Here is a 6,799-nt window from a genome sequence, read left to right as displayed (position 1 = left end):
TCTTTAGGCGTAGAAACAATGTCAACAGGATATGTGAAGTCGGGGATGAAATCTGCCACTGTTTGGCCCTTTTCAGTTGGCTTTGGTTGGTAGGAGATGTCAAACTCACCCAATGCTATTGCCAATTTGATCATTCACCCGGAAATGTCAGGACTTTGGAGTATCTGTCGAAGAGGATGATTGGTAAGCACGATGATGGAGTGTGCTTGGAAGTAAGGGCGAAGTTTTCGAGCAGACATGACCAATGCTAGAGCCAATTTCTCAATGTTGGAGTATCGTGTCTCCGCATCTTGTAAGGCCTTGCTAGCGTAGTAGACATGCCGTTCGACATTACCATCCTTTCGAATGATAACGGAACTTACTGTTGAAGCCAATACCGACAAATAGATAATGAGAGTGTCACCAACCTCAGGTTTGGAGAGCAAATGGGCTTTACTCATGTAGTCTTTGAGGTTCTTGAATGCCTCAGCACATTCATCAGTCCACGTAATGTACTTCTTGCTTCCCTTAAGTGCTTTGAAGAATGGAGCACATCTGTTTATGGCCTTAGAGATGAACTGAATTAAGGATGCCACCTTGTCAGTAAGGCTTTGGATGTCGTTTGAAGTTACCGGTTCCTTCATGTCGATAATTGCTTTGATCTTCTCGGGATTAGCCTCAATGCCTCGTTGGATTATCATGAAGCCTAAGAATTTGCCAAAGCCTATGCCAAAGGCACATTTGTTAGGGTTCAACCTCATTTAATACCTCTTCAGAATGGTGAAAGTTTCAGATAGGTTGGTGATATGTTGGTCAGCATGTTTACTCTTGACTAGCACATCATCAACGTAAACTTTCATGCTCTTCCCAATCTGTTCAGGAACATTGAATTGACCAGTCTCTGATAAGTCGTTCCTGCATTCTTTAGGTCGAAGGGCATGACTTTATAGCAATATAGTCCTCTATCAGTAGTGAAGGCTGTGTGTTCTTGGTCCGGAGGGTTCATGAGGATTTGGTTGTATCCTGAGTAAGCATCCATGAAGCTCAGAAGTTCACACCCTGCCGTAAAGTTTATAAGTCTATCTATGAGAAGAAGAGGAAAGCTATCATACGGGCATCCTTTGTTTAGGTCGGTGTAATCAACACATATTCTTCACAAAACCTTTTGGAGCAGGAGACTGTCCTTGGTCGGATTCTTCTTAACAAGGACAACATTTGCTACCTACGTTGGATAATTGACTTCGTGGACGAAGCCTATGCCTTTGAGTTTTTCAACTTCTGCCTTCATTGCCTCATACCATTCAACATCATAAGATCTTCGCTTCTGTCTCACTGGCTTGGTCTTAGGGTCAATACTTAAGCGATGACAGATTATATCGGGAGAGATGCTTGGCATGTCCTCGTATGACCAGGCGAAGACCTCAGTGTTCTCTTGCAAAAAAGAGATCAATGCCAACCGAATGGGTGGTGACAAGGTGGTACCAATCTTCACCATGCGATCCGGATAATCTTTTGAGATAGAAACCTTCTCCAACTCTTCAGCGGGTTGTGTTTGCTGAGTGAAAGAGTCATCTCAAGGATCGTCGGGTTGACTGTTGCCACTGTGAAGATCCAAGTTAGCTTCATCTGGGCTGGTCTTTATGACTTGGTCATGTATAAAAAGGGTTTCCTTGGGCACATACAGGTGTTGTTGCTTGACCAAAGTGTTGTAACATGATCATGCACTAAGTTGATCTCCTCTGATGTAACCATTGCCATAGGGGGTTGGAAATTTCATCAACAACATATGTGTGGATACCATGGCCTTGAGATCATTGATGCCTGTGCGTCCGAACATGACATTGTATGCCGTTGGGCAATCAACCACCAGGAAGTTAGTGGTAATGGTAGCTGTGTACGGGTCTGTACCAATGGTGAAAGGTAATTGTATGCTCCCCAAAGGTTGAATGATAACACCGGAGAAGCTTATCCGAGGGGAAATCGAGCGGTCGAGCAAGTGTTCAGCTACATTAAGTGCCATGAAAGCTTCAGCAAACATGATATTGATCGAAGCCTCCGTGTCTACTAGGATTCGTCATACTTCAAAGTTGGCTATGTGAGCTTCCGCGATCAGTGGGTCGTTGTGAGGGTAGATGATACCTCTTTCTTCCTCAGGGTAGAAACATATTAGATCTCAGTTAGGGTTTTGATACTTACCTCCCCTGATGTTTTCCACGTGAAACACTTGGTAGCCAGACCTTAAAGCTCGTTCACTAATTTTCATGGCCCTGTTGGAAGATTTAGATATGGGTGTGCCACCACTTATGGAATATATCACATTCACCTGGTGTTGGTTACGGTTACCCCTTGGAGGGTGAATGAGTAATTGATCAATTTTTCCTTCACGTTCCAAAGCTTCAATATGATCACGTAGGGTGATACACTTCTCGCCGTCATGGCTGTTATGCTCGTGGTAGCAGCAAAACATGCCCATGTTCTTCGTGGGCTTGTAATCCGGGTGCCTCAGCCTTGGCTTCGGTATCAGGTGTGCTATGCTGGGGTAAATGGCCACGTATGTGGCGTTCAAAGGTGTGTATGCCTCATAGCTCGGGGTAGGGGTTGTCCTGACACGTGCTTGACCTACTGTGTTGACTGCCTGGGATCGGGGATTATCATGGCGATACCCTTGGTTATCCAGTAGTGTCCCTTACTCCTTTTACTAAAATGAGACTGGTGAGGAAGGAAATCTTTCCTTTTGCCCTGAGATTGATATGTTTGTTGACTTAGCAAAGTATTAAGTAAGGCAGGGGGAGGCACCGCTGCCGTTTGGAAGGTCGAGGTCTTCTCATTTGGTTGGATCTGGCTTCCACTCCCTATTTGCTGATAAGGGGTGGTTGTGAGGGGTTTCCCTTGATATGTCCTTGCCTCGGTGAAGGCATGGTTGTAATCATGTGCCATCACCTCAGAGTAAGTCTTCCAAGTATTAACATTGATCATGTACTTGAAGAAACAATCACGTAGGCCTACCGTGAAGGCCTTAAGGGCGGTTTTGTCATATGCCTCAGCGCATCAAGAATACTCATGGCTGAAACGACCGGCATACTCTCGTAATGACTCGTCTGGCTTCTGGTGAATAGTGTACAAGTCATCTGCAGAATGCAAGCGATCGGTCTAGAAGATGTGTTGAGAGATAAACAGTTTCCTCAGTTCGTCAAATGAGTCTACTGTCTCAGGTGGAAGATGACAATACTAGTTTAAAGCTCCGCTAGAGAGGGTGGAAGGGAAGAGAAGACATCGCTCTTCGTCGGTGTGCATCCGATATGCCATGGTGGACTCAAAGAGGTTAAGGTGTTCAATTGGGTCCTCCCTTCCAGTATAGAGTTGTAAACCAAGCTTTTGTTTTGTCTTCGCTTGAAGGGGGGTGTCAAGGATCCTCCTTGTGAGAGGGCCAGGCCTGGGTTGGTTCCATTCAGGTATCTCGGCCTGACGTTCGGCCTTCAAATTGTTTACTTCCTCAATGAGCTATAGGACAATGGGGTCTTGAGTGGAGTCATGTACCATTGGGATTTTCTTTCGTAAGTTTCCATCGCTTTTTGGAAGTAGAAAAGTTTGAGCAAGGGCGTGTGATTTTTCCTTGGACTCGCCGTACTAACTTCTAGGGCGAGTCTATCAGAATATCTCAGAGCCTCATGTACCTTCATGTTCCTCTAGGACATGTCGTTCCTTCCCTAGATTGGCAGCTGGCTTGGGTTGTGGGAGGGGACCAAGTCTTTCAGAAACCCTTGGGTCATTGATCTTCGAGCATATGTGGAGGGGATTCTCTCGACGTTGCTTTAGGAAGTCTCGGTAGTGACAATAAACGGCTTTCGATCCTTCCAACCTTTCTGCAAGGAGGTGTCTTCCTCTACTTCTCTTGCTTCGGGTCAAAGCAACTGGGTTGAGAGAAGTCTCATGTTGATCAATGTTTTGATGATTAGCTAGCTCCTCATCAGGGATACCCGTGTCGAAGGAAGGTGACCCTCCGTGTTGGGGGGCACCCAGATGATGGTTGATATCCACAAAGGCAATAAGCTCGCGTGTTTGAGTACGCATAGTTTCGTGGAACATCTCAAAGGGCTTCTCATATTGCTCCTGGAGGACCTCATTCTTCATTGCTATCTTGTTGTTTTAAGCTTCTAGCTCATCGACTTTAGTTTGAAGAGCAACCCTCTTTCCTTCATTCTTTCGTTGTTTCACACAAAGCACAAGAGGGATGTCATTTAGTGTGCTGTGGCTTCCTTCGCTCCCCATGTTGGAGAGGGATTTCTAGTCAAAAGAGAGTGTACGAATGGTGGAAACCAGCTTGACAAAGCTGAAGAAAGTGGGAATAAGTGTTGTTCCCACAGATGGCGCTAAATGTTAATGCACAAAATCAGTGTGGACTTTGGTACACAGAAAATGTTAAGTTTGTGACCTTCCATAGATTGCTCCGGTCACTAGTGTGGATAAGTATGTAAACGAATAGGGACAGGGAAGCAAACACAAGATGTACATGGTTCACCCAGATTGGCTATGTCCACGGAGTAGAGGAGTCCTCATTAATTGTGAAGGGTTTACACAAGTACATACGTTCAAGCTCTCCTTTAGTGAGTACTAGTGAATGATTTAGTACAAATGACATTAGGAAATATTGTGAGAGAATGATCTTTATTTATAGAAGAGAGTTTCTAGTTTCATTCTGACATTGACACGTGTCGTGTTGTGATTGGCTTCTGATGTTGACACGTGTTGCACTATGATTGGCTTCTGATGTCGACACGTGTCGTGCTGTGATTGGCCTCCTGGTTAGAGAGAAACTCTTTATGGGTCTTTGACGGTATAACGTTGACCGGTGCTCAGTAGTTTCGGGATTGGTTAAGTATGGTACAAACAAATCCCATTGAATCCCAACGAATGATCAAATCAATCCTATTGAAGCTGCAAGTCGAAAGGGAGCCGCAAGTTCACCATAGGCTTCATTTTCATCGTGACCATTACTTCAATTCGGCCACCTCCCATTTCCCCTCCACTTCTACCATAACATCTTGGGTTATCTCTGAAACCTTTGCAGATGACTACATGTTGTGCTGAATTCAGATTTAGGTTATCCAATCTTTCCCAACGAAGTTCAGGCCATCATAGGTTAGTCTTTAAAAATTAGTCCTTTGTTTGAAGTTTGAGTTGAGGTTACCATTCCTAATGAAAGTTGTTACACGACATGATACACCACATAAATCCTCTTTTTAAAAAATTAGTCTATATTTAGTAGCCATGCTTGAATACTTCTCAATTTCATCATCACCCTCTTCACATCTTAATCTAATATATTCTTTGACAAGTTCTTTGTTGCAAACTGAGCAGCTTTTGCTCTTTGTGCCATCAAATATACCAAAAATCGCAGATAAACTCATTGGCTTTTTTATTTTGTGCATTTTTAGGTGGAAGGGTCGAAGGAGATAGCAAATTTGGAGGCTTCCTGACTTTTTGAGGCACTCTCAGTCATTCAATCACCAAATCATATGTATATTTCGATTCTCCCCTTCTTGGATTTATTTGACCATCTAATTCGTATAGGTAATTGGGGGACCACAATTTTCCAGGGCTGAAGCAAGGCTGATCAGAATAGCGTTACCTCAGAAGTCTAGTCATAGATCATCAACTCTAAGCGAAGTTGTATGAGATGGAACAGTGGTGCCATTATCACCCTGGTCTGGGGTAATAGGCAAAGTTCGAGCAACTCCATTAAGATGACCATGTTTGTTCCGCAAGACACATGGTCTGATCTGGATATGGGCACTGTTGATGCACAAAATCAATGAGGACTTTGGTACAACAGAAAGTGTTAAGTTTGTGACCTTCGCTAGATTGCTTCGGTCACTAGTGTGGATAAGTATGCAAATAGATAGAGACAGGGAAGTAAACACAAGATGTACGTGGTTTACCCAGATTGGCTACGTCCACGGAGTAGATGAGTTCTCATTAATTATGAAAGGTTTACACAAGTACATAGGTTCAAGCTCTCCTTTAATGAGTACTAGTGAATGATTTAGTACAAATGACATTAGGAAATATTGTGAGAGAATGATCTTTATTTATAGAAGAAAGTTTCTAGTTTCATTTTAACACTGACACGTGTCGTGTTGTGATTGGCTTCTGATGTTAACACGTGTCGCGCTATGATTGGCTTCTAATGTCGACATGTGTCGCGCTGTGATTGGCCTCCTAGTTGGAGGGAAACTCTTCTAGGTCCTTGACGGTATAACGTTGACCGATGCTTAGTAGTTTCGGGATTGGTCAAGTATGGTATAAACAGTGCTCCCCTAAGTTCCTGAGTGAGGGAAGCTCATCGGTTGGGGACTTGCAAGATCCAAGCCATTGAGTAATCACGAAACTTCTAAGTACCGAAGTGAGGTATCATTTTCACTTGCCTTATCTGTCTCATATGTAGATGTGGCATCTTCTCTAGAAGTATTTTTCCTCCATCCAGGGATGGTATCTTTAACCGATGAAGATGCACAAGGTAATGTATCAATTTCACTTGAAGCTTACTTGTAGTTTCGGGCTTGGTCAAGTGCAATACAAACCCTATAGTAGGAGTCCCCCAAGTCGTCGAGCTAGAATATTTGCCGAATAAGGTAACAGACAAGGTAAGTAATCAGACTTCCAAGCAAGCAACCTGGATCGGAGGTTCGACTTCGGCTTCCGGTTGATTGTTCACATTCTCCTTGTGTCGTAAACAGCAACAAGGATAAGGAGAAGCAAATGGAGAAGAGATGATATGAGATACTTTTGCTTTTGAAGAAGTAACTTTCCACAGTCTTAT

The sequence above is a fragment of the Malus domestica genome, chromosome 16, assembly GCF_042453785.1.
Source record: "Malus domestica chromosome 16, GDT2T_hap1".
NCBI classification, from domain to species: Eukaryota; Viridiplantae; Streptophyta; class Magnoliopsida; order Rosales; family Rosaceae; genus Malus; species Malus domestica.
Note: the sequence above shows the minus strand (reverse complement) of the source record.